General features: G+C 42.6%; 1 protein-coding gene across 1 annotated transcript in view; it reads left to right on the forward strand.

Moving 5' to 3' along the window:
• Window positions 1-16,505, forward strand: part of LOC311108674 (MAM domain-containing glycosylphosphatidylinositol anchor protein 2) — a gene marked incomplete at both ends in the record, with an annotated part of 397,367 nt that overhangs the window by 132,684 nt on the left and 248,178 nt on the right. The gene's annotated exons all lie outside the window — the stretch shown is intronic.

A 16,505-nucleotide genomic window follows, 5' to 3' on the forward strand; every position in this document is an offset into this window, starting at 1 on the left:
GGAATGCTTTTCCAACAGTCTTGAAGGAGTTCCCACATATGCAGAGCACTTGTTGGCTGCTTTTCCTTCACTCTGCGTTTCAACTCATCCCAAACCATCTCAATTGGGTTGAGGTCGGGTGATTGTGGAGGCCAGGTCATCTGATGCAGCACTCCATCACTCTCCTTCTTGGTCAAATAGCCCTTACACAGCCTGGAGGTATGTTTTGGGTCATTGTCCTGTTGGAAAACAAATGATAGTCCCACTAAGCGCAAACCAAATGGGATGGCATATCGCTGCAGAATGTGGTAGCCATGTGGTTAAGTGTGCCTTGAATTCTAAATAAATCACCAACAGTGTCACCAGCAAAGCACCCCCACACCCTCACACCACCTCCTCCATGCTTCACGGTGGGAACCACACATGCAGAGATCATCTGTTCACCTACTCTTTGTCTCACAAAGACACGGCGGTTGGAAACAAAAATCTCAAATTTGGACTCATCAGATCAGTGGACAGATTTCCACCAGTTCTATGTCCATTGCTCGTGTTTCTTGGCCCAAGCAAGTCTCTTCTTATTATTAGGGTCCTTTAGTAGTTGTTTCTTTGCAGCAATTTGACCATGAAGGCCTAATTCACGCAGTCTCCTCTGAACAGTTGATGTTGAGATGTGTCTGTTACTTGAACTCTGTGAAGCATTTATTTGGGCTGCAATCTGAGGCTGGTAGCTCTAATGATCTTCTCCTCTGCTGCAGAGGTAACTCTGGGTCTTCCTTTCCTGTGGCGGTCATCATGAGAGCTAGTTTCATCAAAATGCTTGATGGTTTTTGCGACTGCACATGAATAAACATTCAAAGTTCTTTACATTTTCCGGATTGACTGACCTTCATGTCTTAAAGTAATGATGGACTGTTGTTTCTCTTTGCTTATTTGAGCTGTTCTTGCAATAATATGGACTTTGTATTTTACCAAATAGGACTATCTTCTGTATACCACCCCTACCTTGTCACAACACAACTGATTGGCTCAAACGCATTATGAAGGAAATAAATTCCACAAATTAACTTTTAACAAGGCACACCTGTTAATTGAAATGCATTCCAGGTGACTACCTCATGAAGCTGATTGAGAGAATGCCAAGAGTGTGCAAAGCTGTCATCAAGGCAAAGCGTGGCTGCTTTGAAGAATCTCAAAAATAAAATATGTTTTGATTTGTTAAACACTTTTTTGGTTACTACATGATTACATATGTGTTATTTCATAGTTTTGATGTCTTCACTATTATTCTACAATGTAGAAAATAGTAGAAAAAGAAAAACCCTTGAATGATTAGGTGTGTCCAAACGTTTTACTGGTACTGTACATAAGAGTGTCAAAACCCACAAAACATACCATTACACCATAGCCTACTTGTCAACAGTATTTCTTATGTTATATGACATTTTCTGAAATGTACCATATTTTATTATCATTACAATTGCGCACACATTGATGTCAGACAGAAACCTACCCCAATGCTCTGTTGCTGATGACTGGGATGAATGCAGGAGCAGATTTCAGGAACAGAACAAGACACCCTCTTTTTGACTGATGACTGATATAAGGGCATGTACGTGATATGCCTATCTAGCTTACATGATTCTGATGGTTATAATGCTTCTTGACAGTGTCATAAAGTGTATTTTCTTAGTCCATGTAAAGTGACACAGGATGATCATAATGCTTTTTGACAGTGTCATAAAGTGTATTTTCTACAAGTTCTTTAAAATATGATGAAAAATACATGACAGTAAATAATTCATTACAACAACAAAGGATTTAAGAAACAAACTTTCAAACAAAAGGAAACTTCTTGGCAGGAAAAAATACATTTTACTAACCTGCCATAAAGTAACACAATATATTGTATGTCACAACAGGTGTAAGTATATGGGTCATGACAGTGTTATGATTATATTATTACAGGTTATGACAGCTGTTATGACATATTATGACATGGTTACGACCGTGTCATAACATGTTATGACGCTAGGTGTCAAGTAAAGTGTTACCAAATAAAAGTATATGTGGAATTGAACCCACAACTACCACTATCCACCAAACCACTGATCCCTATGGACCTCACTTGACATTGAAGTCTAATCGTCATTGTGACATGTGTCATTGAAGGTAATCTCTATAAAGTCATGTCAACAATTCCTGCACTACTTTATTATAAGCATACACACAAAGATGACATGTCCCCATTACCAGACAGACCTTGTGTTTCTCCGTAAGTAAGAACTACCAGCTCCCTGGGTAATACCCTTACTGAGACTGAGACTTGCACGAGCCAGTTATAGCAAAAGTACCACACAAAGCGAATGGCCAACCGCGACCTAAACTGGGCCATCGTTGGCAATTTTCACCAGCGATTAATTATTTTCATGTCTATCAAGATCCAACTCTCTCTAAATTACCCACAACCCCCTCAGGCCCTCCCACTGATGGAGGCTTTGGCTCTAGTCCAACCAGGCGGAAGTTTCTCTCAGCATGCGCGCTCCGTCCCACGCCCGCCTCCCCGCCAGGAAAATAAAGACGGTCTAATAATAAAACCATACACACACACACACACACACACAGACACACACACACAGACACACACACTCACACACACACACACACACACACAAACACACACACACACAGACAAACACACATAAACACACAGAAACACGTACACACACACTGCTAACCTCACAACAGTGACACACCTTAGCCTCCTATTATGGGATGCCTGTCAAGATTGGACCTGTTGGCAGGAAGGCAGACAGGAGCATTGCTAGGGCAGGTTCCCATTGAGGGGTCAAAGGTCATGGGAAGGACTTGTGAGACAGGGCTCTAGGGGGAAAGAGATTGCGAGATGCGGAGTGATACTGGAGGTGTTGATTAAAATCTCAGGGGAAGCCAGGTACACTGACTGACTGCCTCTCTCTTCTCTCTCTCTCTCTCTCTCTCTCTCTCTCTCTCTCTCTCTCTCTCTCTCTCTCTCTCTCTCTCTCTCTCTCTCTCTCTCTCTCTCTCTCTCTCTCTCTCTCACTCGCTGCTATGATGCATCATTCCAATAGTCTTCCTTCCCCATTGTTGAAGGCTACTGTAGATACTGTTTGGATACAGGACTATTACTTTAACTCTATTTAGCTCTTCAACAGGAATTGCGTTCTGAGGAATGAATTACATGGGTACAGACTGTCAGCTAAAAGGGATGTTAGATTGGAAGATGAATAGATTAATGTTCCAGACAGCATGTTGGCTTTGTTGTAAAGAGGGCACGACAGGGCTCTGGTCAAAATTACTGCACTATGTAGGGAATAGCGTGCAATTTGGGACACAGTCATGCACTTTACTGTCTATCACACATACAGAAGCTATCATTCTTACATTCACATATTCTGCACTATGTAGGGGTACAGTTATTGTGCAGAAGGACATTCTGTATCAACAACCAGAGCATCAGTTTGAATGGATCCTGTAAGGAATGCATATTATAAGGCCTTGCTTTTAGAAACAAAGCCTGGAAGTACCCAAAGTACTCGAAAGAGATGCAGTTATAAGCCTATTTATTATGAGCATCAATACATTTGGCAGCAATATACATAGCAACTATCCCACTGGAATCTAAGTTATGTTGAAAAGTTAAGTCAATGTTAAAATGTTTATCGATTGGCATTCACCATATTAAAAGTGTGTATAATGATTTGACACAATCACTTTTATAGATAGCCATATTCAAAATAAAACATTTTTGGATGACACGTTAGCCAATGTGCAATGTAATTCCCGTTATAAAGCCATCTTTCTCTGGCCTGCCTCCACTCTGTACACACACACTGTGTTTGAGGACACAGACAGACTATACACCAGCTACACTGCTGAGCAAACACGCAGGCATGCAGGCACACACACACACACCCACACACACACACACACACCCACACACACCACCCAACATCCCCCATTTTTGTTTCAATTATCAGCTGGGTCTAGTTCAGACAGGCGGGTGAGAGGGTCAGGGGGTATAAATTAGCCGGATAGAGTCATGAGCGTCTAGCAGGCTATAGCATAGGTGCTTGGGGGCCAAATGCTATGGAAGAATATAGCTACTGTAGAGATACTGTAGTTTGGGCGCTGGAGTGGGGAGTGTGGCTATAGCTGCCCCATATTATTCTGGGATACTGTACAGTACTGTATACTCAAGGAAGGATATACAGTTGAAGTCGGAAATGTACATACACCTTAGCCAAATACATTTAAACTCAGTTTTTCACAATTAATTTAATCCTATTAAAAATGCCCTGTCTTAGGTCAGTTAGGATCACCACTTTATTTTAAGAATGTGAAATGTCAGAATAATAGTAGAGAGAATGATTTATTTCATCTTTTATTTATTTCATCACATTCCCAGTGGGTCTGTAATTTACATAAACTCAATTAGTATTTGGTAGCATTGCCTTTAAATTGTTTAACTTGGGTCAAACGTTTCGGGTAGCCTTCCACAAGCTTCCCACAATAAGTTGGGTGAATTTTGGCCCATTCCTCCTGACAGAGCTGGTGTAACTGAGTCAGGTTTGTAGGCCTCCTTGCTCGCACACGCATTTTCAGTTCTGCCCACAAATGTTCTATAGGTTTGAGGTCAGGGCTTTGTGATGGCCACTCCAATACCTTGACTTTGTTGTCCTTAAGCCATTTTGCCACAACTTTGGAAGTATGCTTGGGGTCATTGTCCATTTGGAAGAACCATTTGCGACCAAGCTTTACCTTCCTGACTGATGTCTTGAGATGTTGCTTCAATATATCCACATCAATTTCCTTCCTCATGATGCCATCTATTTTGTGAAGTGCACCAGTCCCTCCTGCAGCAAAGTATCCCCACAGCATGATGCTGCCACCCCCGTGCTTCACGGTTGGGATGTGGTTCTTCGGCTTGCAAGCACCCCCTTTTTCCTCCAAACATAACAATGGTCATTATGGCCAAACAGTTCTATTTTTGTTTCATCAGACCAGAGGACATTTCTCAGAAAAGTACAATCTTTGTCCCCATGTGCAGTTGCAAACCGTAGTCTGTCTTTTTTATGGCGGTATTGGAGCAGTGGATTCTTCCTTGCTGAGCGGCCTTTCAGGTTATGTCGATATATGACTCGTTTTACTGTGGATATAGATACTTTGTGCTTTTTTCCTCCAGCATCTTCACAAGGTCCTTTGCTGTTGTTCTGGGATTGATTTGCACTTTTCGCACCAAAGACGTTAATCTCTAGGAGACAGAACGCGTCTCGTTCCTGAGCGGTATGACAGCTGCGTGGTCCCATGGTGTTTATACTTGCGTACTATTGTTTGTACAGATGAACGTGGTACCTTCAGGCGTTTGGAATTAGCTCCCAAGGATTAACCAGGCTTGTGGAGGTCTACAATTGTTTTTCTGAGGTCTTGGCTGATTTCTTTTGATTTTCCCATGATGTCAAGCAAAGAGGCACTGAGTTTGAAGGTAGGCCTTGAAATACATCCACAGGTACACCTCCAATTGACTCAAATGATGTCAATTAGCCTATCAGAAGCTTCTAAAGCCATGACATTATTTTCTGGAATTTACCAAGCTGTTTAAAGGCACAGTCAACTTAGTGTATGTATACTTCTGACCCACTGGAATTGTGATACAGTGAATTATAAGTGAAATAATCTGTCTGTAAACAATTGTTGGAAAATTACATGTGTCATGCATAAAGTAGATGTCCTAACCGACTTGCCAAAACTATAGTTTGTTAACAAGAAATGTGTGGAGTGGTTGAAAAACGAGTTTTAATGACTCTGTCCTAAGTGTATGTAAACTTCCGACTTGAACTGTAGCTACTGTAGAGATACTGTAGTTTATCCAGGGGTTTGTTGTGGCCTGGAGTGGATTTTGATCCTAGCTACCCCCATTATCCCTGGGCTATGGTACAGATAGTTTTATTTGAGTCCTATGAATCCCAATGTGAGTCATCAATAACCAGAGGCTTTACAGAGAATTCTTCATTTAGGGAGACCTAAAATTGCAACATTTTACAATGCAACTGTATTGCTTAATGTTAGGACTACTGCAGGCCTGTGGAACTTTCTGTATAGTCTTTGGTATTTGTGATTCAGACATTTCACCCTTCATGAAATGTCATCACTTGGATGGTTGGATAGTTGGATCTTCGTCTCTCATTGTTCATGATTGGATACCTGTTTATTCTTTGTCTGTACATTTTGTGATTCAGACCTTTGAGTCTTTATTTTATTTGTAAAAATTGTTTAGGGGGTAGATCAGCTTTAATATTGCAGATAGATTGTAGTTTCCATCAATGTAATTGTCTTCATCATTTCCAATTCCCCAGACCTTTGAGTCTTAGTTGAAATGTACAGTATTCCCTACAGATGTTGGATCTTAATTTGAGCCAGTTTGCTACAGCAGAAAGATAATCCTGCAGCAACATAACATTTTAATTATTATATGGATTATAATTAATGGACAATTAAGTGGAAATTCTAAACTTCAGAAGCCTTTTTAAACCTCAAATACACTACAAGTTTAACATTTCCTGCATCCCAGAAAATGTTCCTGCAAAAGGGTGATCTAATTAAGATCCTACATCTGTATGTGCAAAATAAAATCGGGTGCCATGGAGTCACACTATTTATCCCGTAAGTCTGTGAAATGTACCCGTGCCTGTTTTTCTCTGGTCATCATTCTATTGTCATACTTGGCCACACTTGGCTGCACAGAGACCTCATTTGACCTCCCTCGGACCCCCTCCAGAGCTCAAAGATGGTAAGCAATTAGAAAACAGTCAAAAGTTAGGACAGAGAGCAGGGGGGACACAGCGTGACTGTGTTGTCCATCACTGGAGTTTATGTTGGATTCAGATCCAAGCAGAGGAGCAACTTTCCATACAAGCAAATGTTGATCTTTGTATCAGAATGCCAAAGACAAGACTGACTGACTGACTTACAGGGAGAATAGCATTATTATTGTAATGACTTTTGCTCAATTCTTCTTCCCTGCTTGTAAACTAAACAATTTCATGTTTTCTAATGCTCTTTCATTATGGTGGATATGTAAAGATTGAACTCCTGACCTCCCCGTCTCTGTGTGTTGTAGTCTGAAGAATGGGATTCAGAGGATGGAGCCATTTCACGCCTGTGTGACCTTTTGAACTGTATGGAAATAAAATGTATACAAGACGTAGGCCTATTTGTAATACAGTGAGGGAAAAAAGTATTTGATCCAAAGTATTTGATCCCCTGCTGATTTTGTACGTTTGCCCACTGACAAAGAAATGATCAGTCTATAATTTAAATGGTAGGCTTATTTGAACAGTGAGAGACAGAATAACAACAACAAAATCCAGAAAAACGCATGTCAAAAATGTTATAAATTGATTTGCATTTTAATGAGGGAAATAAGTATTTGACCCCCTCTCAATCAGAAAGATTTCTGGCTCCAAGGTGTCTTTTATACAGGTAACGAGCTGAGATTAGGAGCACACTCTTAAAGGGAGTGCTCCTAATCTCAGTTTGTTACCTGTATAAAAGACACCTGTCCACAGAAGCAATCAATCAAACAGATTCCAAACTCTCCACCATGGCCAAGACCAAAGAGCTCTCCAAGGATGTCAGGGACAAGATTGTAGACCTACACAAGGCTGGAATGGGCTACAAGACTATCGCCAAGCAGCTTGGTGAGAAGGTGACAACAGTTGGTGCGATTATTCGCAAATGGAAGAAACACAAAAGAACTGTCAATCTCCCTCGGCCTGGGGCTCCATGCAAGTTCTCACCTCGGGGAGTTGCAATGATCATGAGAACGTTGAGGAATCAGCCCAGAACTACACGGGAGGATCTTGTCAATGATCTCAAGGCAGCTGGGACCATAGTCACCAAGAAAACGATTGGTAACACACTACGCCGTGAAGGACTGAAATCCTGCAGCACCCGCAAGGTCCCCCTGCTCAAGAAAGCACATATACAGGCCCGTCTGAAGTTTGCCAATGAACATCTGAATGATTCAGAGGAGAATTGGGTGAAAGTGTTGTGGTAGGATGAGACCAAAATTGAGCTTTTTGGCATCAACTCAACTCGCCATGTTTGGAGGAGGAGGAATGCTGCCTATGACCCCAAGAACACCATCCCCACCGTCAATTCCAGCATGACAATGACCCAAAACACACGGCCAAGGCAACAAAGGAGTGGCTCAAGAAGAAGCACATCAAGGTCCTGGAGTGGCCTAGCCAGTCTCCAGACCTTAATCCCATAGAAAATCTGTGGAGGGAGCTGAACGTTCGAGTTGCCAAACGTCAGCCTCGAAACCTTAATGACTTGGAGAAGATCTGCAAAGAGGAGTGGGACAAATTCCCTCCTGGAGTGGCCTAGCCAGTCTCCAGACCTTAATCCCATAGAAAATCTGTGGAGGGAGGGAGCTGAACGTTCGAGTTGCCAAACGTCAGCCTCGAAACCTTAATGACTTGGAGAAGATCTGCAAAGAGGAGTGGGACAAAATCCCTCCTGCAAACCTGGTGGCCAACTACTAGAAACGTCTGACCTCTGTGATTGCCAACAAGGGTTTTGCCACCAAGTACTAAGTCATGTTTTGCAGAAGGGTCAAATACTTATTTCCCTCATTAAAATGCAAATCAATTTATAACATTTTTGACATGCTTTTTTCTTGATTTTGTTGTTGTTATTCTGTCTCTCACTGTTCAAATAAATCTACCATTAAAATTTTAGACTGATCATGTCTTTGTCAGTGGGCAAACGTACAAAATCAGCAGGGATCAAATACTTTTTTCCCTCACTGTATTTTGTGGCTCACAAACAAGTGATAGAGCAGACTAGAACAGTAAACAGAAATATTCATGATTTTAGGGGTTTTGGCACTAGATTTTGGCCTGTCTAAGTCAATGCTTAACCCTTAACCCAGACACTACCCTCCGTACATTATTTGAAAGAACTACATTGGTATACGCAAAAATTGAACCTCATCTTATTATAATAGCGTGTATTGCCCAACTTATCTCCTCCTCTCATATCTCCAATGTGTGTCTTAGGGCAAGAAGAGAGAAGAGCGTCAAACTGTACTCCCAGGCATAATCTTACTCTTATAGAATCCCCCGGTGGGTATACATAGCACCCACCCAGACATACAATCTCTAGCACCCAGACGAAGTACGCAAGGCAAAGACAGGAGAGTAAAATGGCTGTGGGGCTCCAGGAAAAACTTCCAAAGCCTCCCAGTCAGTCAGATAATGTGGTCTACAGCCATGTGAAACAAACAGTAGCACTTTCCCTTTGAAAACCACGGAGGCTATTTGAATATTTTTTTTTTTTACATTTTAGTCATTTAGCAGACGCTCGTATCCAGAGCGACTTACAGTTAGTGAGTGCATACATTATTTTTTTTATAACTTTTTTTTAATACTGGCCCTCCGTGGGAATTTAACCCACAACCCTGGCGTTGCAAACGCCATGCTCTACCAACTGAGCTACATCCCTGCCGGCCATTTCCTCCCCTACCCTGGACGACGCTGGGCCAATTGTGCGCCGCCCCATGGGTCTCCCGGTCGAGGCCGGCTACGACAGAGCCTGGATAATAATATCCACTTCTTAGTGTCACTCGAACAATACACATTGATATTGGAGCTGTGCTGGAACTCAAAAGCTCTTTACACAAATGGCAATGGAGAGTAAATGAATGGGAGGATATAAGCTGGGAGAATATTGAATTCCGCTGAGGTCTTCATAAGCTCTCTCTCTCTCTCTCTCTCTCTGTCTCTCTGTCTCTCTCTCTCTCTCTCTCTCTCTCTCTCTCTCTCTCTCTCTCTCTCTCTCTCTCTCTCTCTCTCTGTCTCTCTCTCTCTTTGTGTTTGCATGATGTGGAGGAGAGGAAAGAAGAAAGGACAGCGTCATGAGAAGTCAGAGAGAAACTTTGGCTCAATCTAATCTATGCTTATAACTTATTTAACTTCTGAGAGTTTATTTTTTTAAACTGATGCTGTCCTTAACTGGTATAATAGGGAACAAATGTACTCAGGGTTTAGTGACTTAGGCTTGCGGGCTTCACCATTGATCGCTTGCTGAGTTGAGCGTTTTTTTTGCTTCAGTGCTTCTGTATCTACTTTCAGATATACATTCTTCTTTCCAAAGCACTTTAGTTTTGACGTTAATATAACCACATTAAGTCAGTATGAAAGTCTTGTGCATAGAAGAGGTCGCCCCTGTGTGTTTGTGTGTTTGTTTGGTTGTGTGTGTGCGCTTGAGGTCGGATCTGTGAGTTATAGTTCCGTTTAATGCAACGTAGAGATTCTGGCTAGTTTATGTGATGTACAGAGACTGGGGCTAGTTAGTTGGTTCCTCCCCCACTATGAACAACTGGGCTCTTGTCAGGCTAATAATAAACTCCATGGCTCCATCTGAAAACTCTTCTCTCTGTCTCTGCTCACAAAAGGGGGGTGATAATGATACGATATGCTGCATTCTCTCTCTCTCTCTCTCTCTCTCTCTCTCTCTCTCTCTCTCTCTCTCTCTCTCTCTCTCTCTCTCTCTCTCTCTCTCTCTCTTTCTCTCTCTCTTTCTCTCTCTCTCTCTCTGTTGATGTTGAGATGTTTCTGTTACTTGAACTCTGTGAAGTATTTACAGTTGAAGTCGGAAGTTTACATACACTTAGGTTGGAGTCATTAAAACTCATTTTTCAACCACTCCACAAATTTCTTGTTAATAAACTATAGTTTTGGCAAGTCGGTTAGGACATCTACTTTGTGCATGACACAAGTAATTTTTCCAACCATTTTTTACAGACAGATTAATTCACTTATAATTCACTGTATCACAATTCCAGTGGGTCAGAGGTTTACATACACTAAGTTGACTGTGCCTTTAAAGAGCTTGAAAAATTCCAGAAAATTATGTAATGGCTTTGAAAATTCTGATAGGCTAATTGACATCATTTGAGTATAATGAGTAAGTATAAACACCATGGGACCACGCAGCCGTCATACCGCTCAGGAAGGAGACGGGTTCTGTCTTCTAGAGATTAACGTACTTTGGTGTGAAAAGTGCAAATCAATCCCAGAACAACAGCAAAGGACCTTGTGAAGATGCTGGAGGAAACAGGTACAAAAGTATCTATATCCACAGTGAAACGAGTCCTATATCGACATAACCTGAAAGGCCGCTCAGCAAGGAAGAAGCCACTGCTCCAATACCGCCATAAAATAGCCAGACTACGGTTTGCAACTGCACATTGGGACGAAGATCGTACTTTTCTGAGAAATGTCCTCTGGTCTGATGAAACAAAAATAGAACTGTTTGGCCATCATGACCATCGTTATGTTTGGAGGAAAAAGGGGGTTGCTTGCAAGCCTAAGAACACCATCCCAACCGTGAAGCACGGGGGTGGCAGCATCATGCTGTAGGGGTGCTTTGCTGCAGGAGGGACTGGTGCACTTCACAAACTAGATGGCATCATGAGGAAGGAAAATGATGTGGATATATTGAAGCAACATCTCAAGACATCAGTCAGGAAGTTAAAGCTTGGTCGCAAATGGGTCTTCCAAATGGACAATGACCCCAAGCATACTTCCAAAGTTGTGGCAAAATGGCTTAAGGGCAACAAAGTCAAGGTATTGGAGTGGCCATCACAAAGCCCTGACCTCAATTCTATAGAAAATGCGTGGGCAGAACTGAAAACGCGTGTGCGAGCAAGGAGGCCGACAAACCTGACTCAGTTAAGCCAGGTCTGTCAGGAGGAATGGGCCAAAATTTACCCAACTTATTGTGGGAAGCTTGTGGAAGGCTTCCTGAAATGTTTGACCCAAGTTAAACAATTTAAAGGCAATGCTACCAAATACAAATTGAGGGTATGTAAACTTCTGACCTACTGGGAATGTGATGAAATAAATAAAAGCTGAAATAAATCATTCTCTCTACTATTATTCTGAAATTTCACGTTCTTAAAATATAGTGGTGATCGTAACTGACCTAAGACGGAATTTTTACTAGGATGAAATGTCAGGATTTGTGAAAAACTGAGTTTAGAACTTCCGACTTCAACTGTACATCTGTCTATATTTGGTCCCACAGTTGACAGTGCATGTCGGAGCAAAAAGCATGCCATAAGGTCGAAGGAATTGTCCGTAGAGCTCTGAGACGGGATTGTGTTGAGGCTCTTATCTGGGGAAGGGTACCAAAAACATTCTGCAGCATTGAAGGTCCCCAAGAGCACAGTGGCATCCATCATTCTTAAATGGAAGAATTTTGGAGTCACCAAGACTCTTCCTAGAGCTGGCAGCCTGGCCAAACTGAGCAATCGAGGGAGAAGGGCATTGGTCAGGGAGGTGACCAAGAACCCGATGTTCATTCTGACAGCGCTCTAGAGTTCGTCTGTGGAGATGGGAGGACCTTCCAGAAGGACAACCATCTCTGCAGCACTCCACCAATCAGGCCTTTATGGTAGAGTGGCCAGACGGAAGCCTCACCTCAGTAAAAGGCACATGACAGCCCGCTTGGAGTTTGCCAAAAGGCACTTCAAGGACTCTTAGACCATGAGAAACAAGATTGAAATCCATGGCCTGAATGCCAAACGTTACGTCTGGAGGAAACCTGGCACCATCCCTATGGTGAAGCATGGTGGTGGCAGCATCATTCTGTTGGGATGTTTTTCAGTGGCAAGGACTGGGAGACTAGTCAGGATCGAGGGAAAGATTAACTGATTAAAGTACAGAGAGATCCTTGATGAAAACCTGCTCCAGAGCGCTCAGGACCTGTTGGAAGGTAAACCGCCAAGACAATGCAGGAGTGGCTTCGGGACAAGTCTCTGAATGTCCTTGAGTGGCCCAGCCAGAGCTCGGAATTCAACCCAATCGAACATCTCTAGAGAGACCTGAAAATAGCTGTGCAGCGACGCTCCACATCAAACCTGACAGAGCTTGAGAGGATCTGCAAAGAAGAATGGGAGAAACTCCCCAAATACAGGTGTGCCAAGTTTGTAGCGTCATACCTGTGATGAGAGGATTTTGATGGAGACAGGCGCAGGAGGGTAAATCACAGAATAACAGGATTTATTCTGAAGCACAGGTTTATGCAGAAATGCGTAAAAACACACACAAAACAGGCATACTGGAACCAACAAGGCACACAGGGAAAATAACCCAGCAATACAAAATACACGGAGCTCCACCGAGCTTCTCTCTCCTCCGCAATAAACAATTACACTCAAAGACAAGGGGGCAGAGGGAACACTTGTACAGGTACTGATGAGGGGATATGAACCAGGTGTGTGTAATAAACAAGACAAAACAAATGTAATGATGAGATGAGGAGCGGCAGTGGCTAGAAGGCCGGTGACGACGAACGCCGAAGCCTGCCCGAACAAAGAGAAGAGGCAGCTTCGGAGGAAGTTGTCCAACGCGGCTCCTCCTTCACTCCAGGCCACGTTGGCCCACTCCAGGGCTTTCCCCGAGAGGCAGGAGACGAGAGCGGACACCTTCTTCCGCTCCGATGGAGCTGGGCTGATGGTCGAGAAGTATAAATCCATTTGTAGGAGGAATCCCTGGCAGAGGGCAGCTGTCCTGTCAAAATGCCGTGGTCGAGATATATGAATCCCTCTGGGTGCTGGGGTGTGGGTGGCTGGATCCGGTCACTCAGCTGGTCCCGAAAGATCGGGTCCTCTCCTCTCCAGGCATTGGATGACCTGGAGAACCCGATCCATCGCTTCTCCCAAGCTGGTTAGCATAGTCGAATGCTCCCGGACCCGTGCCACGAATCCAGGCAGGTGCTCCTTTCCCTGCTGACTCCATGTTTGGGTGTTTGATTCTGTGATGAGGTGATTTTGAAGGAGTCAGGCGCAGGAGGGTGAATCACAGAATAACAGTACTGGAAAAGGCACACAGGGAATATTCCTGGCGATACAAAATACACGGAGCTCCACCGAGCTTCTCTCTCCTCCACAATAAACAATCACACACAAAGACAAATGGGTTTGGGATGAGTTGGATCGCAGAGTGATTCTACTTTGAAAAATCTCAAATATAAAATATATTTTGATTCGTTTAACACTTTTCTGGTTACTACATGATTCCATATGTGTTATTTCATAGTTATGATGTCTTCACTATTATTCTACAATGTAGAAAATAGTACAAATAAAGAAAAACCCTTGAATGAGTAGGTTTGTCCAAACTTTTGACTTTTACTGTATATAATAACTGAAAGCCCTTTGACTACAGCCATATCCCAGGGTGGAAGTTGAACATATGTCACGACTTCCTCCGAAGCTGCCTCCTCTCCTTGTTCGTGCTGGCTTCGGCATTGGTGGATGTTTAAATGTATGTGTATGTATGTATATGTGTATATGTGTATATGTGAAAGTATTCACCCCCTTGGCATTTTTCCTATTTTGTTGCCTTACAACCTGGAATTAAAATTGATTTTTGGGGGGGTTGTATCATTTGATTTACACAACATGCCTACCACTTTGAAGATCCAAATATTTTTTCTTGTGAAACAAACAAGAAATAAGACAAAAAAACTGAAAACTTAAACGTGCATAACTATTCAGGTCTGGGCTTTGACTAGGCCATTCCAAGACATTTAAATGTTTCCCCTTAAACAACTCGAGTGCTATCCATTATTTCTTAAATTCTGACCAGTTTCCCAGTCCCTGCCGATGAAAAACATCCCCACAGCATGATGCTGCCACCACCATGTTTCACTGGTGTTCTCTGGGTGATGAGAGGTGTTGGGTTTGCGCCAGACATAGCGTTTTCCTTGATGGACAAAAAGCTAAACTTTAGTCTCATCTGACCAGAGTACCTTCTTCCATATGTGTGGGGAGTCTCCCACATGCCTTTTGGTGAACACCAAACGTGTTTGCTTTTTTTCTGGCCACTCTTCCGTAATCCCCAGCTCTGTGGAGTGTACGGCTTAAAGTGGTCCTATGGACAAATACTCAAATTTCCGCTGTGGAGCTTTGCAGCTCCTTCAGGGTTATCTTTGGTCTCTTTGTCGCCTCTCTGATTAATGCCCTCCTTACCTGGTCCGTGAGTTTTGGTGGGCGGCCCTCTGTTGGCAGATTTGTTGTGGTGCCATATTCTTTCAATTTTTTTATAATGGATTTAATGGTGCTCCGTGGGATGTTCAAAGTTTCTGATATTTTTTTTATAACCCAACCCTGATCTGTACTTCTCCACAACTTTGTCCCTGACCTGTTTGGAGAGCTCCTTGGTCTTCATGGTGCCACTTGCTTGGTGGTGCCCCTTGCTTAGTGGTGTTGCAGACTCTGGGGCCTTTCAGAACAGGTGTATAAATACTGAGATCATGTGACAGATCATGTGACACTTAGATTGCACACAGGTGGACTTTATTTAACTAATTATGTGACTTCTGAAGGTAATTGGTTGCACCAGATCTCATTTAGGAGCTTCATAGCAAAGGAGGTGAATACATGTGCACGCACCACTTTTCCGTTATTTATTTTTTAGATTTGTTTTAAACAAGTTATTTTTTTAATTTGACTTCACCAATTTGGACTATTTCGTGTATGTCCATTAGATGATATCCAAATACATATCCATTTAAATTACAGTTTGTAATGCAACAAAATAGGAAAAACGGCAAGGGGAATGAATACTTTTGCTAGGCACTGTATATATATTTGTGAGAAAAAAAACATATGGGGGATTGGAAGTGATGCAGACAATTACATTGATGGAAGTTACAATCTATCTGCAATATTAAAGCTGATCTACCCCCCAAAAAACAAAAACAAACAAAAAAGACCCACGTTCAATACAACATAACAGCTATTTCTCTGATACCACCCAATCCCAAGCCTTGTGTGATAATATCCAATGCTTTCTCCATCAAATGGGATGCTATCAGTCTCCAATGCGATGCTATCACTAGCAAATGCACTGCTGCTCCCCTTCTGCTCACTCAGACAGCAGTGTGGTCCTCTGTAGCTCAATTGGTAGAGCATGGCGCTTGTAACGCCAGGGTTGTGGGTTCGATCCCCGGGACCACCCATACGTAAAAATGTATGCACACATGACTGTAAGTCGCTTTGGATAAAAGCGTCTGCTAAATGGTGTATTATATTATTTATTATTAGATAAGTGTTGGCTTTGTAGGCAAAGCAAGGCCAGTGTGTGTTTCTGTGTTTCTGTGTGTGTGTGTGTGTGTGTGCATGCATGTGCATGTGTGTATGGGCATGTGTTTACGTGCATACATTCTTGTACATGTACGTGTGTGTGTGTGTGTGTGTGTGTGTGTATGTTGTAACTGTGTATGTCTGTAGTGTGATGTAGCAGTAGTTTAGGAAGATACAGTAGATTCATTAACCACCGTGTTCAGTGGTTCTGTCTCTGTCAGCCTCGGGCATGGCCCTGCACCACCTGTCAGGGCTTTAATGAGGACAGGAGAGAGAGAGAGAGAGAGAGAGAGAGAGAGAGAGAGAGAGAGAGAGAGAGAGAGAGAGA

The sequence above is a fragment of the Coregonus lavaretus genome, assembly GCF_964263955.1.
Source record: "Coregonus lavaretus genome assembly, chromosome: 33".
Classification (NCBI taxonomy): Eukaryota; Metazoa; Chordata; class Actinopteri; order Salmoniformes; family Salmonidae; genus Coregonus; species Coregonus lavaretus.